We start from the raw sequence: 16,783 nt of genomic DNA, 5'->3' as shown, positions 1-16,783 counted from the left end.
CCAGTGCATTCTCTTGGCAAAACTCTATTAGCCTTTGCCCTGCTTCATTCTGTACTCCAAGGCCAAATTTGCCTGTTACTCCATGTATCTCTTGACTTCCTACTTTTGCATTCTACTCCCCTATAATGAAAAGGACATCTTTTTGGGGTGTTGGTTCTAGAAGGTCCTGTAGGTCTTCACAGAACTGTTCAACTTCAGGTTCTTCAGCATTACTGCTTCGGGCATAGACTTGGATTACTGTGATATTGAACGGTTTGCCTTGGAAACAAACAGAGATCATTCTGTTGTTTTTGAGATTGCATCCAAGTACTGCATTTCAGACTCTTTTGTTTACTATGTGGGCTACTCCATTTCTTCTAAGAAATTCTTGCCCACAGTAGTAGATATAATGGCCATCTGAGTTAAATTTGCCTATCCCAGTCCATTTTAGTTCACTGATTCCTAAAATGTTGATATTTGCTCTTGCCATCTGTTTGACCACTTCCAATTTGCCTTGATTCATGGACCTAACATTCAGGTTCCTAAGCAATATTGTTCTTCACAGCATCAGACTTTACTTCCATCACCAGTCACATCCACAACTGGGCATTGTTTTTGCTTTGGGTCCGTCTCTTCATTCTATCTGGAGTTATTTCTCCACTGATCTCCAGTAGCATTTTGGGCACCTACTGACCTGGGGAGTTCCTCTTTCAGTGTCATAATCTTTTTGCCTTTTCATACTGTTCATGGGGTTCTCAAGGCAAGAATACTGAAGTGGTTTGCCATTCCCTTCTCCAGTGGACCACGTTTTGTCAGAACTCTCCACCATGACCCGTCTGTCTTGGGTGGCTCCACAGGGCATGGCTTAGTTTCACTGAGTTAGAAAAGGCTGTGGTCCATGTGATCAGCTTGGTTAGTTTTCTGTGATGGTGGTTTTCATTCTGTCTTCCTTCTGAGGGATAATGATAAGAGGCTTATGGAAACTTCCTGATGGGAGAGACTGACTGTGAGGAAAACTGGGTCTTGTTCTGATGGGCGGGGCCATGCTCAGTAAATCTTTAATCCAATTTTCTGTCGATGGGAGGGGCCGTGTTTCCTCCCTGTTGTTTGATCTGAGACCAAACTATGGTGGAGGTAATGAAGATAATGGCGACTCTGTCAAAAGGTCCCGTGCACACACTGCCATAGTCAGTCAGTGCCCCTGACCCTGCAGCAGGCAACCGCCGACCCCGCCTCCTCTAGAGACTCCTGGACACTCACGGCAAGTCTGGGTCAGTATCTTGTGGGGTCTCTGCTCCTTTCTCCCGGGTCCTGGTGCATAGGGTCTGTCTGTGCCCTCCCAGAGTCTGTTTCCCCAGTCCTGTGTAAGTTCCGGCAGCTCTATGGTGGGGTTAATGGTGACCTCCTCCAAGAGGGCTTATGCCGTATCCAGGTCTGCTGCACCCAGAGCCTCTGCCTCTGTGGCAGTCCACTGCTGACCTGAGCCTCCGCAGGGGACACTCAAACACTCAATCAGGTCTGGCTCAGTCTCTGTGGGGTCTCCTGGCGTGCCCAGGGTTTTGTTTGAGCCCTCTGAGCATTTCTGGCGGGTATGGGATTGATCCTAAATGCAGTTTCGTCCCTCCTGCTGTCAGGCTGGGGCTTCTCCTTTGCCCTTGGATGTGGGGTATCTTCTTTTAGTGGGATCCAACATTCTCCTGTCGACGGCTGTTCAGCAGCGAGTTGTAATCTTGGCGTTCTCGCAGGAGAAGAGGAGTGCATGTCCTTCTACTCCACCGTCTCGTGCGTCTGCCATGCCCCGGCTACTGTAAACAGCGCTGCGGTGAACACTGGCGTGCATGTGTCTTTTTGAACTATGGTTTTCCCTGGGTATACATACGCCCAGGAGTGGGATTGCTGGGTCATGTGGTAGCTCTGTTTAGGTCTCTCTCTCTCTTTTTATTTATTTGGCTGTGCCTGGTCTTAGTTGCATCATGCAGGATCTTTCGTTGCCACACAGTCTCTCTAGTTAGAGCACTCAAACTTAGCTGCCCCAAGGCATGTGGGATCTTTCCGACAAGGGATCGAAACTACATTCCCTGCACTGAAAGGTGGATTCTTAACCTCTGAACCACCAGGGAAGTCCCTATTTTGAGTTTCTTGAGGAACCTCCAGGGCTTCCCTGGTAGCTCAGCTGGTAAAGAATCTGCCTGCAATGTGGAAGACCTGGGTTTGATCCCTGGGTTGCGAAGAACCCCTGGAGCAGGGAAAGGTGTTCTAGCCTGGAGAATTACATGGACTATATATAGTCCATGGGGCTGCAAAGAGTCAGACACAACTGAGCAACTTTCACTTCACTTCACTTCAAGGAAACTCCAGACTATTTTGCATAGTGGCTGTATCAATTTACATTCCCACCAAGAGTACAAGAGGGTTCCCTTTTCTCCACACCCTCTCCAGTATTTATCATTTGTGGGTTTTGTGTGGCTGGCACAGCTGTCTTCTGGACTCAAGTGCCCATCTGTGCCCACTCCAGGCTGCTCTCTCCTGAGGTCTCACCAGGAGACCAGGTGCAGGCTGGCTGGGCACCCCCGTTCTCACTCCACCCCACCCCGGTAGGGGCAGACAGTGCCTCTCGGTGGTTTTTGTTTGGACTCAGTGAAGAACTGACTCCTTGGAAAAGACCCTGATGCTGGGAAAGATTGAAGGCGGGAGGAGAAGAGGACGACAGAGAATGAGATGGTTGGATGGCGTCACTGACTCAATGGACATGAGTTTGGGTAAACACCAGGAGTTGGTGATGGACAGGGAAGCCTGGCATGCAGCAGTCCATGGGATCGCAAAGAGTCAGACACGATTGAGCGACTGAACTGAACTGAACTGAGCTGACTAGGTGGCTGGGGTGGTGGGCAGAGGCCCCAGCCTCAGGGCTGAGCTGGTTTGCCACTGTTACCGTGGGGTCCGGGCCTGACAAGAAACTGCATTAAAAAAACAAACCAAAATACCGCTGAGCCACAGCACAAAGCCTGGACTATCTGCTTCTAAATACTTGGTTATGTGATGCAATTAAATATCTATCATGCTTAAGCCTCTGTTACTTGAGTATTCCATTATCTATAACCTAAAGCAATCATAACTGTACAACATCCAAATACTTACTCAGCCATGGATATAAGAGTCTAGAACTCAGGGTAGAAACAAAGTAAGAAATATAAATTTGGAAGTCAAGGGCAAATATTGAAAGCCTGGGCCCTGATGAGATTGTGATAAAGAAGACAGTATGTCAAAGATCAAGTCCTGAGACATCTGGCATTTGGGAATCTAAAAAGGAGGAGGAGCAGCCAGCAGAGCAGACCAGGAGGGGCCACAGAGTATGGTGGGGGTGTGTGCATGTGTGTACACACACACATGTACAAGCAAGACCTTTGGTTTGGGGGTCGTGTGCTACATGTCTATGCACTGCTCTGCAATCTGACTTTCAAAAATTTATTTGATTTATTTATTTTTGGCCACCTCGGGTCTTCTTTGCTGCGTGCGGGCTCTCTCTAGTTGCAGTGCACGGGCTTTTCTTGTTGGGGGGGCATGGGCTCTAGGGTGCCAGGGCTTTGGTAGTTGTGGCACATGGGCTTACTGGCCCTGCGGCATGTCCTGGAATCTTCCTGGACCAGGGATCGAACCCGTGTTCTCTGCATTGGCATGAGGATTCTTAACCACTGGACACCAGGGAAGTCCTGCATCTTGACTTCTTATTAACAGTATATGATAGTCACCTTCTCACTTCACTGCATATGAAGTGAAAGTGTCAGCTGCTCAGTCGTGTTCAACTCTTTGCAACCCAATGAACTGTAGCCTGCCAGGCTTCTCTGTCCATGGGATTCTCTAGAGAAGAATACTGAAGTGGGTTGCCATTTCCTTCTCCAAGGGGATCTTCACAAGCCAGGGATTGAACCCAGGTCTCCTGCATTGCAGGCAGATTCTTTACCCTCTGAGTCACCAGGGTCTCGGGTCACAGACTATACGTCTGCTTTTTTCTTTTTAATGGCTACTATTATTCTATTTGGAGAAGGAAATGGCAACCCACTCCAGTATTCTTGCCTGGAGAATTATTCTATTATATGGCTATTCCATAATTTAGGTGTCATATATTAAAAAATCTTCCATCCTATTGTTTTATACATGGAATTGGTACGGTTAATGGAAGATGAATGAAAAGCTTAAATGTAATAAAATACTATTAAATGATAGAAGTGTACCACAAGAGAAATTGAGTTTTGCACAACTGGGGTGAGGAAGGATTTTCTATGCATCACACTAAGGGTGAGAACCATAAAAGTAAAGACTGAGTTAAGATATAAGTGTTAAAATTCTGTACATTAAGTAAATGATAAAAGTGGAAAAGAAACAGTGAGAAAACATTGTCAACATGCCATGTAAAGGGCTAATGTCCTCTAAGCTCGCACATCGCTAAGGAAAAGGTAAATGTGCCAGAAGAGTGAGTAAAGTATACGCAAGAGTGTGCTGTTGTTCAGTCACTGAGTCGTGTCTGACTCTTTGTGACCCCATGGAGTGGAGCCCGCCAGGCTCCTGTGTCCTTGGGATTCTCCAGGCAAGAATACTGGAGCGAGTTGCCATTTCCTTCTCCAGGGGATCTTCCCAACCCAGGAATCAAACTTGTATCTCTTTCATTGGCAGGCGGATTCTTTACCATCCACTGAGCCACCAGGGAAGCCCATATGCTAGGGTAAACAGCAACAAAATACAATTTGTTATTAAGCATAAGAAATGTCAACCCCAATACTGTTAAAATGCAGACAGACTAAGAGATTGTACTTTTTGCCTTTCAAATTGGAAAAAAAATAAATGTTAGTGCTATATCAGTGGTGCTGGGAACCAGGGAGCCTCATTCCTCAGTGAGTGATTAGATCATGTGAGTTTTTTTTAACATGAAAAGTTGTTCATGCTCATTTAAGTTTAAAGAAGTAGGTTCTCATGACAATTAAGGACTCCGTATGATTATTGATTGAATCTTGGATGAGAGGAAAATCAGCTATAAAAGACATTATTGGGACAATTGAGGAGATTTGAATATGGACTGCATATTATATCATATCAATGGTAACCATCTTGGGAGTGATAATGGTCTTGTAGTTACGACAGAGAAAGTCCTTGTGCTTATTTATTTAAGGGTGAAAAAATCACGATGTTGGTAATTTACTTTCAAATGGTTCAGCATCATGTGTGTGTGTGTACACTGTCTATTATCTATGTATCTAATATCTATCATCTATCTAATCATCTATCATCTATACAGAAATCAATGGGTTAAAATGTTAACAATTGGTGAATACAAATGAGGCATCTCTGAATGTTCACTGGAATATTCTCTTCTTCAGCTTTTCCGTAGATTTGAAAATTTTCAAAGCAAATATCTAAAGGGAAAGTAGGCTGTCAACCGTTTGAAGGTATTAGACATATTTTTAAAAGAAAAATATACCTGGGCCTTCCCCAGCTGTCCAGCGGTCAGACTTCACCTTCCAGTGCAGACAGTGTGGATTTCATCGTCGGGGGACTAAGATTCCACATGCCACAAGGTGTGACCATCTTTTTTTTTAATAAGTAAATAAATAAATCTTGTTTTCTTTTTTAATGAAAAGTACACCTGTAATTTTTAGAAGCCTGGGAAGACACACATTCAAATTCTAAGAGTTCCCATCTCTGGTGTTGGTAGTTGTTATTTCACTTTCTTTATTTTAAAAATACAGTAGTAATAAACGTTCAGATGAATCAGAAAATCTGAATACGCAGAGAAAAGTTAAAATCGTGAATAATCTGAGAGAGAACCCCTGTTAATATTGGCTGCAGGATCTTCTGGAGTGTTTCTATGCATATATACATGTGCTGTGCTGTGCTGAGTCGATTCAGTTGTGTCCATCTCTGTGTGACCCCACGGACTATAGGCCGCCAGGCTCCTCTGTCCATGGGATTCTCCAGGCAAGAATACTGGAGTGGGTTGCCATTCCTTTCTCCAATATGTTCATGTGTGTATATGTATGTGTGTATTTTTTTCCAGCCAAAATAGAGAATCCATGGTATGCACACTGTTCGATAATTGGCTTTTTTTTTGCAAACTCTAACTCTGCATTATAAACAAATCCCTATCTCTGCAAGATGTTTATTGCTTACATATAGATTAGGGGGGATTTTTAATATTTTGTGTGGCATTGCTTACTTTTTTAAAAAGCTAATTCATTAATTTGGCTATGCTAGGTCCTAGCTGGGACATGTGGGACCCAGTGTCCTGACCAGGGATCAAATTGGTGCCCCTTGCACTGCAAGGCAGATTCTTAACCATTGGACGACCAGGGAAGTCCCTGGTGTTGCTTACTTTGGTGTTTCAGTTTTTCTGTGATAATAATGCTGGTGTGATTTTTTAATACTGTATGCTCATTAAGCACTCTTCTAAGTACTTTCCATGTATTAACTTATTTAACCTCACAGCCCTCCAATATATTACCATTATACCCATTTTACAGAGGAACACTCAGAGAGTAATAGGAAAGAAACTTTGCATTCTATGACAAGGTTTTTTATTTCTGGCCACACCACTGAACTTTAGCGATCTTAGTGCCCAGAGCAGGGGCTGAACCCAGGCGCAAGCAGTGAAAGCTCCGAGTCGTGACCACTAGACCCCCAGGAAATTCCCTCCGTTACAAGTTCATCACTGTAGGGATGTTGCCTAGAAGCTTAACTTACACATACGGACCCATCTCTGGGAACCGTGCCCCCAGGTAATGGTCATTAAGCTGAAATGCCATGGTTTAGCTCACAGGAAACAGCCTGACCAAGCCCACCTGTGAATGGCGGCAGGGAGGAAGAAATGAACACATGCCCCGCGGAGGCTGAGGGCACCAGACAGCGTCTGATTTCACTGCCTCCCCTTTCATTAATAATATTAAGGGAGACGAATTCTAACTCAGGCAAGATGGCTCTTTGGAACATGAGTCCACCATCGTCCCAGTGTAACGGCTTTCTGAAGAAAGTCACTTTCTTTGCCCCAAGAACTCATCTCTCCTTCAATGGACTGTCTTGCAGTGAGCAGTAAGGAGCCTGGACTCGCTGACCAGAGGGTCTAGAAAGCCCAGGCTCTCTGGGTGCGCAGCCCATGTCTGAACCCAATACTGCTTTGGCAATGAGCTTGCCGTGTTGTTGCTAAAGGGCAATATTCCGTGTTCACACCAAACAGCTCGGGTGATACGAGAAGCTGCATCCCAGCCCTCCAAGAACTTGGCATCCAGGCCAGCGCTTTGTGCTCATTTTCCTGAGTGTGGTTTGGTACAGCCAAAGTGAATGGGATGGGTTGATGTGACCAACTGCCCTGTGTTTAAAAGGCACTGGATCCTCAGCCAGGAGCAGTGTAGGGACGCACGTGATACTTGAGTGTGTGATGTACATGTGTGTGGGGTGTGGCTGATGTGTAGTGTGTGTGTGGTGTGTCAATGAGTGTAGCATGTGTGGTGCGTGTGTGATGTGTACTGTGTGTGGTGTGTGTGTGTGGTGTGTGTGTGCGGTGTGTGTGATGTGTATGGTATGTAGTGTATGGTTTCTGTGTGGTGTGTTAGTGTGTGTGGTGTGTTAGTGTGTGTGGTGTGTATGTATATGTGATATGCGTGTAAAGTGTGTATGTGATATGCGGTGTGTAGTGTATGATGTGTGTGTGGGTGTAGTACATGTGGCATATGTGTAGTGTGTCTGGTCTGTGTGCTGTATTTGTGAGATGTGGAGTTTGTGTGTGATGTGTGTGGTGTGTGTGTGATATGATATGTGGTGTTTGTGTATGTGGTGTGTGTATATGTGGTGTATGGTATGTAGTGTATGGTTTGTGTGTGGTGTGTAATGTATGTACTGTGTGTGTGGTGTATGTGGTATGTAGTGTGTGTGTGGTTTTGTGTAGTCTGTGTGTAGTATGTGCATAGTGTTAGGTAAGTGTGTAGTGTATGTGTGTCGTGGTGTGTGTGGAGTGGAGTTGTGTGGTGTGTGTGGAGTGGAGTTGTGTGGTGTGTGTGTAGTGGGGTTGTGTGGTGTATGTGTGTACTGGTGTGTGTGGAGTGGAGTTGTGTGGTGTGTGTGTAGTGGAGTTGTGTGGTGTGTGTGTGTCATGGTGCATGTGTGGAGTGGAGTTGTGTGGCGTATGTGTGTAGTGATGTGTGTAGTGGAGTTGTACGGTGTGTGTGTGCACATGTGCGTACTGTGCCCTCTGCAGTGTAGTGAACCTGTCCTGTCCCTCCAGCCTGGAGCGCAGGCAGACCTGGAGGCGGGAGCCCAGTGTGGTCAATACCACGTGCAAATAAATAAGTGCTAATTGCTTGCAGTGTCTTTGGGTGTCAGGTGCGGTTATCGGACCACATTTATGGGCCAATTAGGCTCCTCACTGGACTCGCTGGTGATAAATCGTGGCTTAGCGGCTGTGCGAGCGTGCTGGGGCCAGGGGGGCTGCCGGCTCATCCCTGCTCCACAGAGCTGGGGCCTGCGGGTGGGGGCTCGGGGAGCCCGACTGGATGCTGGCCTGGGGCTGGGGACAGGGCTGAGGTCCTGCCGCGGTGGCTGGGGACAGTGGGGAGACCCGACTGCCTGCGGAAGGGGGTAGATGCTGAGCTGGGGGCCTCCCTACAACCCTTTCCCCTTCAGCCCCTTCACAGTGACATGAGGTGCAGTTTTCTCAACAGCAGAACCACCTAAGAAAATGGTGTGTGTATGGGGGTGAACTGGAAATATGGGATTAGCAGGTGCATACCAGTTTGCACAAAATAATCAATAAGGATCTACTCTGCAGCGCAGGGAACTACATTCAATATCTTAAAATAACCTATAGTGGAAAAGAATCAAAAAGTATATAGATAGATATATTATAGGCTATATATAGGATATATACGGGCTTCCCTGGTGGCTCAGACAGTAAAGAATCTGCCTGCAACGCAGGAGACCTGGGTTCGATCCCTGTATCGGGAAGATCCCCTGGAGACAGGCATGGCACCCCAGTCCAGTATTCTTGCCTGGAGAATCCCATGGACAGAGGAGCCTGGTGGGCTGCAGTCTGTGGGGTCGCAGAGTCAGACACGACTGAGCACACGCACGGCATATATGCATCGCTTTGCTGTACACGGGAAACTGACACATATTGTAAATCAACTATACTTCAATATAAATCAATAAACATTAGAAGAAAAAGAGAAAATGGTGCCACCGGTACCACTGGGTGGGCCGTCTGCACCCCAGATCCCTGGGCAGGGCTGTCTCTGCCTCCTGTGCCCTCGTTCAGGGGCTATTTGAGCGGCGCCCAGGCAGTCTAGGGGCCACCAGACCAATGTGGAGTCGCAGATCCCAAGTGAGCCACAGGAGTGGGCGAACACAAGGGGGTGCCCTGTGATGGTCAAGGGGAGCCTAACGTGAGAGCGGGGGCTGGGCGGAGGGGGCCCTCAGGGTGGGGGAGAACTCCTTGCGGAAGGGGCAGTTCGTGGGAGACCCCAAAGATGAGGAGCTGGCGGGCAGCGGGGTGGGGTGGTCTTCCCAGGGAAGAGAAAAGATGCACAGAGGTCCAGAAGGGTGAGGGGCCCCGGGGCAAGAGGCAGGGGTGAGAGAGGAGGGGGGCAGAGCAGGCAACCCCGCAGGGGTCCCCGTTAGGATGGAGGGCTTCCCTGTGGGAACTTGAAGTTTCGAGCAGCGGGGTGGTGAGGTCAGGTCCCTAGGAGGACAGTTGGTCGTGGGGAGGAGGGTTTGAAGGGGTCTCCAGTGGGCAGGAGAGGAGCCGTGGTCTGCTGGGAGGGGACTGGCAGGCAGGGACGGAGGGAGGGGAAACACTGGAGACCCGTGGGAGGGGAGGAGGCGGGGAGGCTCTGGTGAGCCTGGCCTTCTTGATGGTTCCCAGCTCTGTGCCCAAGACTGTGGCGAGGGGTCTGTTTGAACTTTGTCCCTTCAGATTCTCGATCTCACAGTTTGCTCCCAGCCTGGAAGCTTCCTAATTTTTAATCAACTTGTTTCTGTACTTTATTAATCGGCTAAGGAATCGTTTCACCAGTTTTGTTGTTCAGTCGCTAAGTCGTGTCTAACTCTTTGTGACCCCGTGGACTGCCGCACTCCAGGCTTATTCTGTCCTCCACTATCTCCCAGAGTTCGCTCACATTCATGTCCATTGAGTCGGTGATGCCATCCAACCATCTCATCCTCTGTCCCCTTCTCCTCCAGCCTTCAATCTTTCCCAGCATCAGGGTCTTTCCCAATGAGTCAGCTTTTCGCATCAGGTGGCTAAAGTACTGGAGCTTCAGCTTCAGCATCAGTCCTTCCAATGAATATTCAGGGTTGATTTCCTTTAGGATGGACTGGCTTGATCTCCTTACTGTCCAAGGGACTCTCAAGGGTCTTAGTATGAGTAAAAAATACATTAATTTAAAAAACCTAACTATTTTCTTCAAAGTCAGTGGCAAACCATGAGCTTTAAAATGTATCTCAAAATAACTTTAAAAAAATGCTTACTTATGGGGAACAGGTGGACAGTATAAAGAAGAAAATAGAAACCACTCAGAACTCCTCATAGAGAGATGCCATTGCTAACATTTTGGATATTTTTTTCTGGATATAAGAATGTCTTTATTTACATTGAAAAAGTCTCTTAAAAGAAACAACAGTAAAAAAGAATGTCTTTATTTAATAGATTAGTCTTAAATTCACTGTTTCCTAATTTTTGAATGTATATTGTATCATTTCCCCAGGCGATAAACAATCTGAGATGACTTATCTTCATATATATATATATATATATATATACCTGAATCACTTTGCTGTATACTTGAAACCAACATAATATTATAAATCAACTATACTTCAATAAAAACGTAACTGTCCCCCTACTGTTACACTTTCTGTTTATTCCCCATATTTTGTCATTACAAAAACTGTAGCCATGAACATCTTTCACAGAAACGTCTAATTCATCACATTACTCCTTGGCCAGATTCCTAGACATTGAATTTGGTCGTGTAATTAACACATATTTATGGAGCTCCCACTGTGATGAAGGCTTGTCTGGGCCCTGGATTCCTGGGCCAGAGGAGAGGTTTGCAGAGCCTCTGCACACAATTCCATGTCGCTGTGCAGAAACGCTGTTGTACCTGGTCTCCATCAATAGTGTGTTGGGGACAGCTCCATTGCAGGCTGGCTAGCACTGTATGCGTTCGCTTAAAAAAAAAATGTGGCTGTAAATTCTAGGCGCTCAGTCTCGATTTTGTCACCTTACTGACCTGGCAGAACGTTCCTTGGGCTGGCAAGGTGAGGGATTCCTAACCCTCAGCCTAACCCCTGGGGCTGGAGCAGCTGTGACCTTTCAGGGGGGAGAAGGGATGCTCTGAGGTTGATGCAAGAGCACCGGAGGGAAGGTGGGAGCCGTCAGGAAGTGGCAGACCAGGATGGACCAGGAACCGCGGAGCGACACAGAGCCCGGGCCAACTTGCCCCCTGGACAGCTCCCTGGGGAGGGTTGTGGGTGTTGACAGATGGGTGTGTTTGGATGTTGGGGAACCTAAGGGTGGAGGGGCAGAGACCCAGGGCTGCTCACTCAACAGCTGTTCCCCCTTCCTTATCACCAGACCCGGCCCTACCGAGCCCCCCTTGCAGCCCTGAATGACCCTACGCTGTCAGGCCTGTGCTGTGTCAGTGGCCACAGGTGGGGATCCAAGGACGCTGAATTAGAAGGGCCAAAAAAAAAAAAAAAAGAAGGGCCAATTAGGCTGCCCCTTCCCTTCTCCCCTCCTGGAAGGCAGGCGCTGGACATGGAATAGCCTTCAGTGGGAGTCGGGAAGAGACGAGCACCCACAAACGGTGGTTGACCAGCTGGCCAGGCCTAGGTGGCCTTCTGGTATGGTCCAGGTGGCCCTGGTCTGCCTTCCTCCTCCAGGTGTCTTCCCTTATTTAAGCCACGGTTTTGTAAAATCTCTTGTCAAATAGATAACCAGTATGCATGAAACATTACTTTGGCAACAAAGGTCCGTCTAGTCAAGGCTATGGTTTTTCCAGTGGTCATGTATGGATGTGAGAGTTGGACTGTGAAGAAAGCTGAGCGCCGAAGAATTGATCCTTTGGAACTGTGGTGTTGGAGAAGACTTGAGAGTCCCTTGGACTTCGGAGAGATCAGATCAGTCCATCCTGAAGGAAATCAGTCCTGAATATTCACTGGAAGGACTGATGTTGAAGCTGAAACTCCAATCCTTTGGCCACCTGATGTGAAGAGCTGACTCACTGGAAAAGACCCTGATGCTGGGAAAGATTGAGGGCAGGAGGAGAAGGGGATGACAGAGGATGGCATCACCGACTCAATGGACATGGGTTTGGGTAGACTCCGTGAGTTGGTGATGGACAGGGAGGCCTGGCATGCTGCAGTTCATGGGGTCACAAACAGTTGGACACAAGTGAGTGACTGAACTGAACTGATACATGTGAATGGACTGACTCCTCCTGAAATCACTTTTCTTTGTCCTTCAGCTTTTTATTGTTTGAATTTGGCCTGCTGGGGGTCACGTGACTGGGTGGCCAGGTGGCATGCTGAGCCCCCGAGGATGGCGTCCCCTTCTGTTGCAAAATTTGTAAGACATTTTGTGGTGATGTAGGCTCCCCATGCCATGGGGAAATCTCAACAGAACTTAACACTAGCATGTCCTGCGATCGTGTGGCTCTGTCTTTACTGACATGGAAGGCTTGGGAGGGGGGCAGGGGAGAAGCCATCCTTCTGTCTGTAGAAACATCTGGAAGGTGCTCAACTTGCTAACAGGGGTGATGTTCGGGTGGTGGCATTTGGGGTGAGTGTTAACCTTCTTTATGCTTTTCTGATTTGGGCCGTAAAGATAGGATGTATTGTGCATGAGAAAAAAATTTTTTTTTAATTTATTTTTTGGATGCTAGAGACAAACATCTTTATTAAAGATAGCACCAAAATTTTGGCAAACATTTAATATTAATAATAGCATCATGCTGGAATGGGTTTGTTTCCTAGCCACTGCGGACGCCTTATCACACATCTAGCTCAGCACAGTCCAGTGCAAAGATAACATCCAAAACGTATGATGCTTCAGAGCTTCCGGGCCCTGCCGATTCCTGGCTGGAGGAACCACGGCCTCTTGGAGTTTCTCGTAAATAAAAAAAGTCAGAAGAGCTGCTCCTTGTTTTTTATCTCTTGCCATGACTACAGCCCCTGGGCCAGTTTCCTCATGCAAGAGGCTGTCTGACCCTAAGAGAATCCCTTTGGTAAGTGAGTCCAATTAATCATGACAAATAAACCCTCCCCCTCCGCCCCTGCCCCACCCCCAAAACCCAAGGAAAACCTCCAAAGAAGCAAGGTAGACATATTTCCATTTCTTTATTAGAAAGAGGCCTCTACGCTATAGCCACCTCTCTCCATTACTTTACACATTTTTCTTTTTTCTTTTTTTTTTCCCCTTAGAATACTGTACAGCTGACACAAAAAAATCCCAAGGCAGGAAAATACAAACTGGCATATTTAATCAAAACAAGCTCATATGAAATAACAAGCAAAGTGAAATGTCTGTCAATGGTTTTAATTACAGTACAAACAATATAAATAAAGCATCATTGAGTCATTGTGAAACATAAACTTGCTGAATGAGGTAATATAAAAACAACCGAAAGAAAAAACAAAAAAAACCAAACTCATCTCTGGATAAACCCCAGGCTACTCTTCCATCTTCTATACACGGCTATTTACAGAAAGAGAGAAATGCGCTAGAATGCGCCGCATCCAGGCCTTCCCTGTGACCTCCCCAGAATGCCTCTCGGTCATCACCTCTGACCTGCTCAGGCTTCCCTCTCGGTAACACACCCAGCTGCAAGATGGGAACCTGGTTCCAAGTCAGGAACAGGAGAGCAGGGGTCTGTCTGGGGCAGGAAGCCGCTCCCTGGGACCCACGTGGTGGTGCCAGTGTCTGGCATGGCCAAATACCAGCCCTCCCAGGGCCGCAGGCCCGCACGCCTTTGATCCAGGGTGCACAGCATCACCAGTATTTGTGTGCTAAGCCAGGACGAGGGCAGGAGCCTCAAGAATTTGCTGTATTTTAGACGCAAAAACCTGGTTGGAGGAGAGAAACTGTGCTGCTTTTCAACGTTTGGAGCAGGCGTTATTTCTAAGACCAAGACGCATGAACGGCCATAAAGCAGTTTCTAAGGGTACCCTCTGCCTAGCCACTCGAGTCCATCAGCACGCCTGTAGTAGTCCTGGAGAGGAAGGGGCCAGGACCCTGGGGTGGGCCTGGGAGGGGTGTGACGTGCTCATGTGGCCAGTGTCAGTGGCCTCCCCAGCTCCGGGCTCCAGCGTCTGTCCTCCCAGAGAAACGTGCCTTTTCCCTAGGTGGCTCAACGCATGGTCAGGTGCACCCCCGAGTACACTGGGCTGCCCACCAGTCTCTGCACAAAGCCAGGCCCTCAGGGTTTCTAACACAGGCGTCCAGGGGAGACAGGGGGACAGGGAGACCCAGGACGTCCTTCGTCCACCCCCAACACCCCTGTAACTTCCACGAGCCAGTGCTGAGTGTGAGCCTCCAGGGGTTGGGCAGTCTCTCCATTTTACAAGGGTATCTGAACCTGCTCAGATGTTAGCTTCCGGGCTGGCGTGGATGCCGCCTGGCAGTAGGGAGATGGGGGGCGTGGTCTGATTTGGGGGCCACTGTGCCCAACAGCGGGTGCGTGCGCTGAGGGGGTGTGCTGCACTTCAAAGATCCCCCAGCCCTCCCGCATCTCATTTGGTTCCTTTCTTTCATCTGCATCTCAAGATGAAGGTCACGGAATGCTCACTGACTCTGAAATCTGGATCAGTCCTAAATGCTCGAGCATGGGCAAGGCTCTCCCCTATTCCTTGACCGAGACCCTCAGAAGGTCCCTCTCGACAGATGCCAGTCAGACCCAACAGAAGACAAGGCTCAAGCCCACCTCACTCACACAGGCACCCTGCTTCACCTTGCACACGGGCAGCACCTGCCTGGTGCTGGGTGTCCCGGGGCTGGGGACAGCCTTCAGGACCACTGCGAGTCTCTGCTGGGCACACCTGCCCCAACCCTGCCCTCTCTTTGGCACTGAAGGCCTTTTTTTTTTTTGGATAGATGGGATGAAGGCCTCAGATAAGGACATTTTAACCAAAGAGGCAAAAACCCCCAAACCAAATGCGGTCAACAACAACAACAAAAAACCACACCCTAAGTGAAACACGGTGAGGAGAGGTTTTCAAGTTCATGGTCATGGCTGCCTGGCTTTGGGGAGTGTGCCTACTACACAGGTGAAACAGAAATACGTCTAAAGCACGGGCTGCCAAAAAAAAAAAAAAAAAAAAATCACGGATTAAAAACAGACTTTCTTGTTTTACAGAATCCCCTGCTGATGAGACATCCTCTAATTTCAACTCGGACCGAAACCACAACAGCCAAACTGGAAAAGAGGGTTTGCTCTGTTTAAAATCAGCAGATACCCAAAATGAGACAGGGAATTTATTCATATTAAAAAAAAAAAAAACTATTTCAAGACAGCGTTTGTTTTCTAAGGGGAAGAAAATCTGTGGTTTGGAGATAATGATGTCTTAGGTGGCTGAGACACACAGGGCTGCAAACCCTGAGTGGCAATGTTTGTCTCTTGGACGTCACAGCATCTTGGGGTCCTGGAACAACTTCCTGGCAGTGACGGGATTCAAAGAGCATCTACCCCGAGTGACCAATCCCCGCCCCTCCCCGCTTCTCTCATCTGCATAACCGGAAGGAATCCGAGGTCTTGACTGATGGGTGACCTGATTTAGAAACCTGAACAACGAAGGAGCCGTCCCCGCTGCGCAGCGCAGGGGCAGGCCACGCCCTTCTCGGCAAGCCCACACCTGAAGGCCCGCCAACCACCACTTCCGGAGGGCAGTCCCTGGGGGGTGGGGGTGGTCCAAAGAGGCACGTCGGACTAACGGCTAAGAGAGGAAAGCGCGAGTCTCCGTGCCAAAGGCCCTTATGTAGCTTTTTTGGGGACGGATGAGGGTGAAAAGCACTCCGAGACACGACTTCACAATGTGAGACCCACGTATGAGCAGGCAGTTAGAAATAAATTATATTTCCTGGGGAAGAAAGATGTGTCTCTCCAGCACGTTTCTTTCTGTCTGAATTCCTTCCTGACGGCTTTCTCAATTCGTGCGCTTGAAGGACATAAATACAATCCAGGGGAGTTCTGGAAAAGTCGCGATGACCTTGGAGGGCGCTTGGAGGGGTGTAAACAGAGCAGGTTGAGGGGGAGGGGGCAGAGTTGTCTTCCCACCGTCTGTGCTTTCTGAGCAGCTTCTGAGACCCGGCCCGGCTTGCTCATAGAGGCCCCCTCCAATGTGACACGGCTTCCGCGCCTCCCCAGGCGGGAAGGCGACACGCCCCCTCTTGCTTCCAGAACATTCTACACGCAAGGAAAGGACCAGCGGGGTTGGAGCTACAGGAGCCCACGTCACCCCCAGGAGCACAGCTCGGGCCGGGGGTGGGTCGAGCAGGAGGCGGGGCCCACTCTGAAGGGGAAGGAGGTGGCCACCACGGACAGGCGTGGGACAGGGCGAGTGTCACCCCTGAAAAGGAAGCGAGCTCCCGCAGGGTGGGTGCTCACCGACCAACCACACAGGCTCAGGGAGGGACAGAGAGAGGGAGAGAGAGAGAAGAAGGCTGGAGGCAGGGTGGATAGAAGGAGGGAGGCAGACAGTGGAGCCCGAGGTCATACCCTGGCCAGCCCAGGGTGCCCTGTAAGAAGCTCTAGTTTTAAAGGGAAGCAGG

General features: G+C 48.4%; 1 long non-coding RNA gene across 3 annotated transcripts; it reads left to right on the top strand.

Annotated features, from left to right (window-relative positions):
- The first annotated feature begins 733 nt into the window (after window positions 1-733).
- LOC129655745 (uncharacterized) lies at window positions 734-15,723 on the top strand. 3 transcript variants are annotated; one of them, XR_008716109.1, is made up of 6 exons: window positions 734-1,250; window positions 5,352-5,549; window positions 5,821-5,963; window positions 12,994-13,244; window positions 15,110-15,282; window positions 15,372-15,723. It is a non-coding gene; the product is annotated as an uncharacterized LOC129655745 (long non-coding RNA). The 3 variants fall into 3 exon arrangements; XR_008716107.1 differs by lacking the exon at window positions 15,110-15,282; XR_008716108.1 differs by lacking the exons at window positions 5,821-5,963; window positions 15,110-15,282 and having other exon boundaries at window positions 15,372-15,721.
- The last annotated feature ends 1,060 nt before the right edge of the window (window positions 15,724-16,783 follow it).

This window comes from Bubalus kerabau, chromosome 6, assembly GCF_029407905.1.
Source record: "Bubalus kerabau isolate K-KA32 ecotype Philippines breed swamp buffalo chromosome 6, PCC_UOA_SB_1v2, whole genome shotgun sequence".
Lineage (NCBI taxonomy): Eukaryota > Metazoa > Chordata > Mammalia > Artiodactyla > Bovidae > Bubalus > Bubalus kerabau.
This window is presented reverse-complemented; position numbering and strand designations above follow the sequence as displayed.